The sequence below is a fragment of the Pteropus alecto genome, unplaced genomic scaffold (assembly GCF_000325575.1).
Source record: "Pteropus alecto unplaced genomic scaffold, ASM32557v1 scaffold94, whole genome shotgun sequence".
NCBI lineage: Eukaryota > Metazoa > Chordata > Mammalia > Chiroptera > Pteropodidae > Pteropus > Pteropus alecto.
In genome coordinates, this window is record NW_006437736.1 from 5732578 (window position 1) to 5744858 (window position 12281).

At 40.5% G+C, this 12281-nt stretch overlaps 1 pseudogene; it reads right to left on the reverse strand.

Moving 5' to 3' along the window:
• Positions 1-3754: 3754 nt before the first annotated feature.
• On the reverse strand, positions 3755-11160 carry LOC102888337 (annotated as a pseudogene).
• Between the last annotated feature and the right edge of the window lie 1121 nt (positions 11161-12281).

The following is a 12281-nucleotide window of genomic DNA, read 5'->3' on the forward strand; positions in this document are numbered from 1 at the left end:
TTCAGCAACAGAAATTTATTTTCTCACAGTTCTGGAGGCTGGAAGTCTGCGATCAGGGTACCAGTGTGGTTGGGTTCTGGGGAAAACCCTCTTCCTGGCCTGTCGATGGCTGTTTTCTTGCTGTGTGCCCACGTGGCCTTTCCTCCATGCATGTACAAGGACAGACAGAGAGATATCTTACTTCCTCTTCTTATAAAACCAGAAATTCTATCAGATTAGGACACCACGCTTATGACCTCATTTAATTTTCATTGTCTCCTAAAAGCCTTATCTCCAAATAATTTTAAAATATCCCAGAATAAGGTGCAAAGCCATGTGCATAGTATACAACCATTCGTTGAAGAAGAAGAAGAAGAAGAAGAAGAAGAAGAAGAAGAAGAAGAAGAAGAAGAAGAAGAAGAAGAACAAGAACAAGAACAAGAACAAGAACAAGAACAAGAACAAGAAGAACAAGAAGAACAAGAAGAACGAAGAATCTATATATGTACATCTTTGTAAATGATATCTCTGTAAGGATTTTCAAACAAATTAGTAACAGTAGTTGCCTCTGGTGAAGGATTAGGTAACAGGAGACAGAGGTAGGAATAACTTTTACTGCATATATCCTGTTGTACCTTTTGAACTTTGAACCATATGAATGCAAACCATACTTAAAAAGAAGAAGAAACAACAAAAAAAGTTGTAACCAGGATAAAGTCATGGTGAGAAGAGATAGAAATAAGAGAAAGGAAAGAGAGAAAAGAAGCTGTGGCACAAATTTGATATAATTGTTGATATCTGGGGAGTGGAGGGGAGCTGGACCAAAAAAGAAGAGTACGATCATCTAGGTGTGTAGGGCTGAAATGTGCACATTCAACAGACACACCATCCATTTCCTGTCACATGCCTTCTTACATTTGTGATGTGTTTGGAATAGCAGGTGGGTGTGGCCTGGAGTCAGGGACAGAAAGTGACACCTCAGTATTCAAGGCATCATGGGGAACATGGAATTTTGAGAGGACTTTAGGTCGTGGAAGAGATCATGGTACATAGACTTCATGGACCAGGTGGAAGAAGGATTATTTCTAAGAGGATGTATGTGAAAGGGTTGGAGTCAGGAGTAGAGAGGGAAAATAAGTCAAGGAAAGAACAAAAAGAAAGAAAATAAAAACTATAGAAAACCTAGTCTGGGCCAGGCACTGTACTTGCAGGGGGATCTGTCGATTTCACCATCATCTAGACACCCTTTCTTCTGGTAAGTGTTCTGATTTTTCGTAAGCGTCTCCTTTGTTAGTCTGTATCAAGGTTTCTCAACCACGGCACTGTTGATGTTTGGGCCTGGGGAATCTTTTGTTGTGAGGCTGTCCTGTGCATTGCAGGACGTTTAGCAGAATCCCTAGCTTCCACCCATGAGATGTCAGTAGCATCCTTGTCCTCCCGTTATGACAAGCAAAAATTACTCTAGATATTGCAAAATGTCCCGTGGCAGGGGGCAAAGTCATCCTCCCGCCACCTTATTGAGAATGACTCTTGTGAACGGCCAGTAAGGCCACGTGGCAAGGAGCTGGGGATGGTCTCTAGGAGTGACACAGCTGGAAAGGATGTGGGGCCTCGACCTGCTGAATTTGCCAAGAGTAAGAATAAGTTTGGAAGCAGATTTTTCCACGGAAGCTCCGGGAAGATAAGAACTCAGCCCGGCTGATAACCTGGATTTCAGTATCGAACTGGGAGGTAATAAATGGGTGTTGCTGTAAGCTGTTAAGTCTGTGGTGATTTGTTATGCAGCAATAGAGATCTCAAGTTCCATGGGATATATCTATATTTTTATAATAATTTTCTCCACTCCTTTTTTGCCCTTAAGCCACTTCAAATAGGTTTCCATAATTTACAACTAAAAATGTCCTAAGTAAAACATTACCTCATACATACGCCTATTGAATTGGACAATTGTATTGATCTGTACGTTTCACTGTATATAAATTTTACCTCAATTAAAAATAAAACAGGAAAAAATTACCTCAGAGGGTTGCAATGAGACATAAATGAGATAATGTACATATGGTTCTGTGTTGTCAGGAATCTTTTGAAGATAAACGATTGTAACTCAAACTAGGTTAAGTTAAAAAAGGAATGTATAGGCTCACAGAAAAATCTAGGGGCAGGTCTGCATATTAGTTCTCTGTTGCTGTATTTCTTTTCTTTTTAAAGCTGAATGATATTCTATTTTATGTATAGAACATATTCTGTTTATCCATTTATCTGTCAGGGGACGTTTGGATTGCTGCCACCTCTTAGCTATTGTGAATAATGTTGCCAATATCTCTTCAAGAACCTGCTTTCTGTTATTTCTGATAATACACCAGAAGTATGATTGCTGATCATAAGGGAGTTCTATTTTCAATTTTTCGAGGAACCTTCATACTGTTTTTCATAGCGGTTGCACGATTTTACATTCCCACCAACGGTGCACAAGGGTTTCACCACGTGCTCACCGACATTTATTTTCTGTTTTTTTCTCACTGTTTTGTTTTATTAAAAATAAATAAATAACTCACTGGATGCAGTGTGATGAATGGTTTGGAGGGGTTCAGGGTGAACTCCTGTGGACCTAAGATTGCCCCGCAATGAATTGCTAAAATGAAAAATGTACCTGAACAGCACTGGACTGTGGTCAAGACAGTAAATGTTATGACTAATCCTGTTGCTTTGTAATGGTGGATCCAAGGCAAATTTCAAGGCAGTTTGTACCAGCTTATCAGCATTGTGTGTTGGTAACTGTGAGGTCCATGATTCGCATCTGGTTTCAGTGATACCCCTGGGGCACTCTGCCTTTCGGTGGGTTATATAGTAAGAAGATCTCATGTGACCAGCAGGCTGTAAGAAGCCTGGCCTAGGCTCCATTTTGGACACTCTGATTCCAAGGTGTTCAGTGCACAGGTTGGTGGTTCCTTATCTAAAAGCAAAAGCTTTTCAGCTCTGCAGAAAGAGGACAACTGGTGCCCACACTGGCCTCTCAAGACCATTTGTTGTGACGCAGACTTTGGCTGCTTCCCGCGCATGACCTTTCTTTAATGCTCTTGCTATATTTTAGCCTTTTCTGCAACATTGTCATTTTAGATCCTATTAAGCTTCTTTAGGAATCAAAGCCTGTCTATCTGCCACCATTACTGCCAGGGGGAATGACTAGTTCTACAGTATCCTAGTGCCTAATACAGTGTCAGGCACAAAATATGCTATTATTGTAAATATTCGTTGAATACTCCAGGCTAGAGCTGGTCAAGAGTGGAGAGTGGGGACAGGAGTCCTACAATCCAGCTCCTTCTGCTTTCTGCCGAGTCACACAGGCTGCTCATCAGTGCCTGGCCCATAATAGCTGCTCAGTAAACATTTCTCAGATGAATACATAAACGAAAGAAAAAAAAATAAATGTTCTATTTACTTGGACTTGCCAATGATCTCAAGATGCTGCAGAGAAAGGAAAGTCAATAAATAAGCATCATGAAGCTTTTTTCTCTAGGTCTCCCAGACACACCTTTCAAACGACAGCTTCTCATGGACCCTTTTATTTTATTTTATTTATTTTATTTTATTTTATTTTATTTTATTTATTTTAATTTTATTTATTTATCGAAACTATTTTATAAACAAATCCTTATACAAAGAAGAAACACGTATACAGAGCACCCAGTGAGGTGGACCCTTAACCCTTCCTTTCTACACTTGGAAAACAGATCAGAAGAGAGAAAAATGATTCCATCTTGTTCATTGTTTCCACTTATGCGGATAGCTTTTCAAGTGGTGTTTCTATTCCTTTGCTGGTGCTGGTTTTTTTTTTTTTTTTTCAATGTGGAATCAGCCTTTTCAGTCTGGCTTTGACTTTGTTTGCAACTTCTTGATCAGAGCTCTGGAGAAAACAAGAGAGAATAATGGCACCTCAGGTTACACTAGCCCAGGACTTCAGATTCTTCATACCAACAAGCTCTATGAGTGCTTTTGCAAAACAACTTTTCTGTTTTCGTTCATCTTTTTATCTTGCTCTATCGACCACTTTAGAACACGAGGTCTTATGGGATGTTTTACGACATGAAGACCTCCATCTTTGCCACCAGGATGCAGATCTGCAGCTGGAGATGGCATTCACAACAGGTAGAATGTCTCCAGTGGCAGCTCTCAGAATGTCAGAAACCAATACACAGGCAAACTTCTCTAGTTCCACTCCTTGGGCGTGTCCTTGCAGGGTATGTCCTTAACAAAGCAGGAGAGATGGATTCTAAGAGCTCTCTGTGACAGATCTCTATCTTTCTTACTGTATGCATTTCCATCTCCTTTCTGCAAGAACTTCAATGATTTCTCATACTGAGTGTGCAGGATCTCTGGAGCTTAGTAGGGACGATAGGACCTTCTTTCCATATTTGTCATTTAATTTCTTAGGCGAGGAACTAATAATTTCTGATAACGATTATCAGCTTCACTAGCTTAGTATCATCCATTCAATCAAATGCCGCCAGTAAAACCAAATGGGAGTATTGGCCACGAGCCACCTTTTCAACATAAGTCTTCATTGTTTTCACAATCATTGTCCTGTCTTTGTGCGTCTCATGCCATAGGCAGTTCATGGCCACTCTGGTGCCATCGTGCATGTGCACCAGCTATACCACTGCTTCATGGATGCCTTCTATCATTTCTGATCTTAGTTTTGGGGTGCATAGGTAAAAAAAAAGTCCAAGAATACTTTATGTAGCCATGAATGCTTAATCACAGCTTCCTTTCAGGCCATTGGAGTTAAAATCTGTTTCATTTCGTCCATGATAAACTCTAGATTTTTCTGGCTGCACCTCTAATACTTTGTCCAGAGTTGGGTGATCTGCTGACTTGTAAAGCTGAAATGTCAACGTAGACCCCCTCTTTGAATATGTTCCTTTGCTCCAAAATGGCTTTGTCATTATATGCGTACTCCACAATGGCTAATGCTTCTGCAAGCTGGAGCATCTTCCTCACATGGCCTTTAAGACTTCTTATTATCTCTGCAATCTATGGTTTACACCCACACGTGAGAAATTTCTTAAACATTTCTGGAATATTTAGCTTTACATAACTCAACAAAATTATCTCTCAGTTCTTCAAAAGCCTATTTTCTCTGTTCTTCATTACCCCACTGAAAGTAACACTGGACCACACAAGTTGAGGCACGTGCAAATGCAATAGTCTTGATTTTCCTTTGAATTGACTTCTGCACATCACTCATCTACTTCATTCTTTCTTCTTTGTCACATTCTCTTATCTTCTTAAAATCTCCCAAATCTGCTTCACCCGGACAATGACGTCACAGTTAGTTCTATCATTATGTCGTCTGTTTTGCTTCAGTTCTTCCTTCTTTTCGAAATCATCCCATTTGGGTTTCTTGGCTGCTGATTCATCCCTTTTACAGTCCGGCTGGAATTTTCTCTTCTTGTCGAGTTTATTTGCCGGCTGGAATTTGTTCTTTGGTGTTTATCTCCTTGCTGCTTATTCTTGAACTGCTTCACACCTTTTTCCTCTGGTTTTGTGGCACTTTTCTCAATGTTCTTAGGTGTGATTTTAGGTCCATCTTCCTTAAAACTTTTCTTGGGAACGTCTTCGAAGAACCAGAATCACTGTTTTCATGAAATCTGCTGGATTTTTTTCTTTCTTGTGATGTCTTTGTATCTTTTCTTGTGATTTTTTGTTGTTCTATTTTGCTCTGACTTCCATCATAGCAACGTGCACATGGGTGGCCCAGGCAGGTGCAAGTCCCAGCCTCACGGGCCCTTTTAGATAAGGTGTCCTTAAATGAGAGGGTTCAACTATTCTTGCAGACATTTCACGCATGCTCCTTTCTCAACATCACCCCAGGGGTTTGCTGGCCTTTCTTAAGCTGCCAATAATGGTTTAAAAGCAGGGGTTTTTGTACGAGTTGATTCTTGTCAATCCTGACTCTTTTACCACTTCTCTTTCCAAAAATGGCTTATAATTTTGCTTTGCTCTAAAAACTTCTAAATAGAGAAATTCTCTCCACTTTAAAAAACAAAAACAAAAACAAAAACAAACAAAACAACAACAACAAACTTTTTACAGCCCTGTATCTAGCGAGATCTTAAAGCGTCATCATTTCATTGCTCTCTGTTCATCTTCCTTAAGCACCACCGGATCCCCCAAATGTATGAGGCCTTTCTCAAGTTCCATACGATTTCTATTCAGTAGCCATGAAACAGCTTTTGTGCTTGAGATGGGCTTTAACAGAAGGGTCTGTTCACGGAGGATTTTGAATGGTCTCAGTGAGTTGGGTCATGTGCCCCCTCCTGAATCACTTACATGTCCAATGGTGTGGAGCCTCTTGGAAAGTGGACATGATCAAACCCGCTCAAACTCCATGGGGCAGGTTTTCCCATAGAAAAGAACGCTTTTTCCAGAAGAGCAAAGGGATGTCAGAAATACAAACACAATAGATATTCCCCCAAAAATGCCTTTTGGAGTAATTTACCCAGTGGCACAGAGGAAGTCAGGGATGAGGTACCAACTGTGGGACACACTTAATTTTTTTTTTTTTTCCATTTCTAATTTCTTCCTTTCGACTTTCCTTCATTCACCTCTTCCAACAAATCTCGCTTGCTGGGAACAGCAGCAGGAGCTGGAGCTGTGACTGTAGGCTCACAACACAATGTATGAGGATTTTAATAGCAATATGAGCAAAGGAGGCTGGACAGGCTTCCTAAGAATGTAATGACGAGGGAGCTCTGAGTGATGAGGAGGAGGGAGATTGCCAGGTGAAGGAAGAGAGGTGAAGGCAAGCCAGGCGAAAAAGATAGCTGGCACCAAATTATGATGCTCTGCAGGCAGGCACATTTCACTCAACACTGGAACATTCTCTGTGGCTAAGGCAGAGGTTGCATGTGAGGAAGGAGGCTGGTGATGAGAGAAGAGCCAGGAGAGACACCTCAGGACGAATTGTGAAATGCCTTAAACTTCTTGCCAAAACTTTTGGACTTTGATCTTATCTCCAGGTTTTGGGGAGCAGGGGAGGTCTTAACCCTAGAATTAATTTTTCAAATAGTTTTACGATGATATCTCTGGCAGCTGAGAGGAAGGTGAGGTGGGATTGGCTAAGACTCCTGGCAAGCAGCCCAGTTAGGAGGCTGAGGTGGGCGTCCCGACGAGCATGACAAAGACTCCCTAAGGCAGTAGTAGAAGGAAGGGTGGGATTCCAGCGATAGAGCTTAGGTAGAATCCATGCGATTTAGTTCTGCCACAGTTTGGGGAAGAACTGATTAACAGAAGAGGTATATGAAGATAAGAGTTTGAAGCAAGCAGCTACTGCCCTCCCCTGGCAAATTATTGATAGAATGAATCATCCATTAAGGGACAGGAAGATTTGCTATATTCTCAGAACAGAAGATGCTTGATGCTGGGAAACCACATCAGGAGGTACTTGTTGCATAAGTGTAGCTTTTCATTTCATTCACTGCTCCACCAGTATTTATTATGTGTCAAGTCCTGTGCTAGATGCCTGGTACAGACTAGGAGTGAAACAGTATATTGTACTGGGGGAGAAGGACAACAAACAAATGTATGTGTCATCAAAATGTATAAACTGTTCAGTGTATGAAGACAATTGATTCTCGGTGCAATGAAAAGAAATGAAGGGATAGGGAGCAGAGAACCTTCCAAGATGGCTGGCCAAGATGAGTTTAGGTTCCGCGTGGGATCACATTACCTTTCATCCGAGGAGGCCATTTTCTAGCCAAGCAGATGTCAAAATGATGCAAATTTTGATATAGTGATAAACTTCATTTTGGAAAAAAAATCACTTTTTCCCCCAAGTATCTTGCAGTTTTAAATACACTCTAACAATACTTCCTTTACTTACCTTCAAGGTTTTGTGATTGTAACTTATTTGGTATTTTAAAATTTATAGTATGATTCTTCAAATTTGCTGATTGATTTATGTGATGTCCAGGTGGTAGATTGTTACAAAGGTTTCCACTCAGTCATGCTTTCCTGTATCCAACCTCTTGTGTAGACCCCTCCCACACTGACGTTTGCTGTGGTCATGTGACCTGCTCTGACCAATGGGACATTGGGCAACAGGATACAAGCAGAAAATTAAAAAGTGCTTGAATACTGGGCTTGCCCTTTTATTGCCCCTGAGAGTGCCATGTAAAGAAGCCTGAGCTAGCCTTTTGGAGGAAAAGCAGCAGAGGCGAGAACCTCAGTTGAGATCTCCTAGATCAATCAATTTTCAGCCAATCTACAAACTGACTGTCACCACACGAGTGACCCTAGACAAAATAAGCATGAGCTCATGCTGATGAATTTTCAGCAAATTAAAAGATTGTTGTTTTAAGCCACTGAATTTTAGAGTATTTTTTTAGTAGCAATAGATAACTGATATGGTATAATTTTCAAACAGCTTAATTGTTTTTCATTTTGTAACAAGAAAACTTAAAAGCAGCAAAGATTCATGACTCTGCTAAGCTCTCATCATAGTTTGGGGGTAGATCTGAATTTCCACTTTACATCCTAAACTCTAAAGACTGCTTCATCTCTGCAACTTTCAGTATCTCTTAGAAATATCCAAACCTAAATCCTCTAATTAATCTTGGTTCTCCAACTTTCTAGTTTCTTAGCAGGCATTTTAAAGTGATATTAAGATAATGGGCTTTGATTCCATTTTAAATAACTAAGAACCAAGGTTATATATAATTGTATGCATAAATAGAACTAGACTGATCATTTTCAAAATAGCCACATAACTTCATAATCGAATCTCATAACCTTCTGGGAAGTATGTTATTCTATCATTCCAAACAATAAACTACTTCAGAGGCAATGAAAGAACATTTTGTTCAACTCATTAAAAAGAAATCATTGTGACTCTTTTTTATTTCACTGTGCTTATGGAAGAACTGTAGCTTCCTGGTTCTTTGAAATATTAAAATAATAACTAAACCTGAAGTAGTGTAATCTAACACATATGTTTCTGAATCTTTACAGATAGGAAATAATTTGTTCCCCAGGACATAAGAGAAACTCACATTTCTTTAATGTTTTCTGTGCTTTTTTTTTCTAATTTGAGAATCACTTTCAACTTTTTAATAATAAAGACTTGAAGATGTTAAGTCACTTGCCCAAGGCTACAGATTATAAATCATAGAGATGGAATCAAATAACTTTTCTTTTTGATGCCAAGTTCCATTCTCTTAACTGCTCTAATTAAAATAATAACTATTATGCAAAATACATGCTTATAAAATTCAAACTATACATAAATATACAGATTAAAAAGCTCCCCCCTCCCTCATTGTAGCAGGTTCTATCAGTTACTTACCTGGCATTTATCCTCCACTTTCTTCTTTCTAACAGAACTCGGATTTTTTGCAGTTTCCCACACTCCTCGTCAATAGCCCTATACTTCCGGTGGGCACTAGCTGAGCCTGAGAGTGTGGTCCTGATTGGCCTATCTTTAAGTCAATCACAGCGATTTAGACAAGAACATGTGACACATAGAGGAAGTCAGTGGTGCGTGTGTTCTTAAAAAGAGAGAACGCTTGTGAATGGCATGAGAATGTCCCCTCAGATCTCAGCTGCAGGGAGTATAACTGACAGATGCTGCTACAGTGTCTGAGCATCTGAGGCCATGCTTCCCAGGGGCTACTTCTAGCCAGAGATGGAATGTGGCAGGAACACCAAGACAGACTAGTTTCTGGGAGACATGGGACTACTCCGACAGGTGACTATGGCTAGGTGATTTGGCCTTATCTGCTAAGAATATTAAATTTAGATGTTTCTCATGAAAGTACTGCTCCTGCCCCTTTTGAGAGGAGTTGTCTGACACAAAGCCTATTCAGGGAGAATGGCAAAGCAAAATGACGGAAAGAACCTGGGTTCCCAAAGATGTCGAGCTGCTGAGTTAATCAACCCCAGGGTCCCTCTCCCCACAGATTACTTGTTGTTTAAAATAATAAATTTCCTTATTGTGTGAATCGCTGAGTTGGGGTTTTCTTCACTTGCAGCAGAAAGCATCGTCAAGGATACAATTACTCTCCAATCTCATTTCCCAGAAGAAACTTCTGATAACATATTACTATAGCTTTTCCAATACATTTACAAACATGCGTATCGTTTTGCAACTTGATTCATCTTGTAGTCATCAATGTATTATGTACATCCTTCCTCAGCAGTGCGTCTAGATCTACCCAAGTCTTTTCCATGGCCGCGTAGAATTCTGTAGAGGGATGTGCCCTACTCAATGTGCTTCTGTCCATAGTCATTTATGTTGTGCCCTGTTTCTACCTCAAGAGACACAGGAGAGAACCACCGTCAGAGCCTTCCCTAGAGGTCAAATTACTATGCTTTTCTATCCCTATTAGAAACGGGGCCACTTTCAATGCAGGGGAAAGATACACCAGAGGCAGTCTGAGCAAATGAATCAGACTTAGGAGCAAGAGAGGGCAGACATTTGGTAGAAGGAGCAGCCTGAGACTATCCGTTTTGAAGAGAGGAAGAGTATTCCAAATTATTTTAGCCGCTTGTTCCTCCTCTTGCTCTTTCCTCCTCCACTCGGCTCCCTCGCCTCCTTCTCGGCCTTCTGGTGTGCCAAGTTCCCGGGGCTGCGAGGGAGGTGGGGAGTGAGTTGGCTCAGCAGTAAGAATCATCTGGCAGGAAGAGGCTCTGCTGCGCTGGCTAGGCTTCCTGGGCTTGGAGAGACCTACTTGGCTGCCCACTCCACCTCGACCCCAGCCTGGCTGGCCACCCACTCCCTCTCCTGATAGAGTCCCGGCTCCGCCCCCTATCCCTCTAGCCCCGCCCCCAGGCGCTGGCTCCACCCACCGCCCTCCCGTCCCCGCCCACTCGCTCGCTGCCAGGAGCACTGACCTCAGGCCCTGGACGTTAACCTCTTTCCTTACTCTACGTGGGTTGAGTCTGTAAAGAAAAACAAAACAAAAAACCAAAAAGAACAACCAGGAAAGTGTTCGTTCTAAAGTGCTGTTCTTGTTAGAGCCAAACAAGTGTGGTTCACTTGGCGAGACCCTCCACCTTTCTTTCTGAGAGGTAGAGGGGTCCTCGAATGTCTGCTGATTTGCGGGCCGCAAAGTTCTGATGCTGAAGGTTTAACTCTGTACCCTGATCCTCTCTTACAGGAACTGCTTCTGGCAAGCAGTGCATTTCCTCGCCATTGTAGGATGCTTCCCACATTCAGCCAGCTGATTTCAGTCGCTGTATGGACCTCAAACTGGCCCAGCTTAGAGATGGATTTGTCTGGGAGGATAAAAGCAGCCGGCTTGGCTTTTTCTGAGCTGTTGTAGGCCTGCCTGCCTACTACAGCAAACACTAAAACAGCACCCAATCCCACCACACATTAAATTTTTTTTTTTTTTTTGCCGTAAATGTTATTTGATGAAAATGGGGAAAAGAGAGGAAAATATTCCAAAGTTTATACAAAAACGGAGACACAAATATATATGTGTATTTATTTATATGCTAGAGTAAAGTACAGTGGAAGAATATATCATTAAAAAGAACAGCTATCTATAGGGAAAGGGAAGAAACTAGGAAAAAAACAGAAATAAAAGCTAGATCTGTTTGAATATACTTGTTTTATAGATTTGAGGAACCATGTATTACATAATTATAAAAATAAAATTAAAAATAAAAAAGCAATAGCTAATACTGAAAGCAAAATTTAAAAGAAAAGAAAAAGAAGTTAACTGTGTATCCAACTGTCAACATAATCATGTTGTGAAGAACTAAAACCAAAATAAACAAGACTCTTTGGGCATCATTGGAGGATACTAGAGAACTCATTATTTTGAAAACTAATAAATAAAAGAAAATAAGCATTTATTTTACCTTTTATATACAAAGTATATTTCAGGGTAACCAAATAATTGATGAGGGCATATTTCTTTTTATAGTATTTCAACTATTAAAAGAAAGAATGGTACAATTAGAATATGACCATTTTACAAATTTTAATGAAGTAATGGATCTAGGCAATGATTGTCAATGGTTGCAAATATCTCAAAAAGAAAGACAACCAGACACTGTGTACCCCCTCATAGAGGTACCTCTGAAGGAGGCTTCCAAAAAAGATCTGAATCTAATCAAGTAGATTAGAGTGGACAGTGGGGAGGGGGGTGGGTAGAAAAGGGGAAGGGGATTAAGAAGTACAAACTTCCAGTTATAAAATAATCAGAGGGATGTAACATATATCATGGGGAATAATATCATAGTAACTATGTAGGGTTACAGATGGTTACTAGACTTATTGTGGTGATCATTTTGTA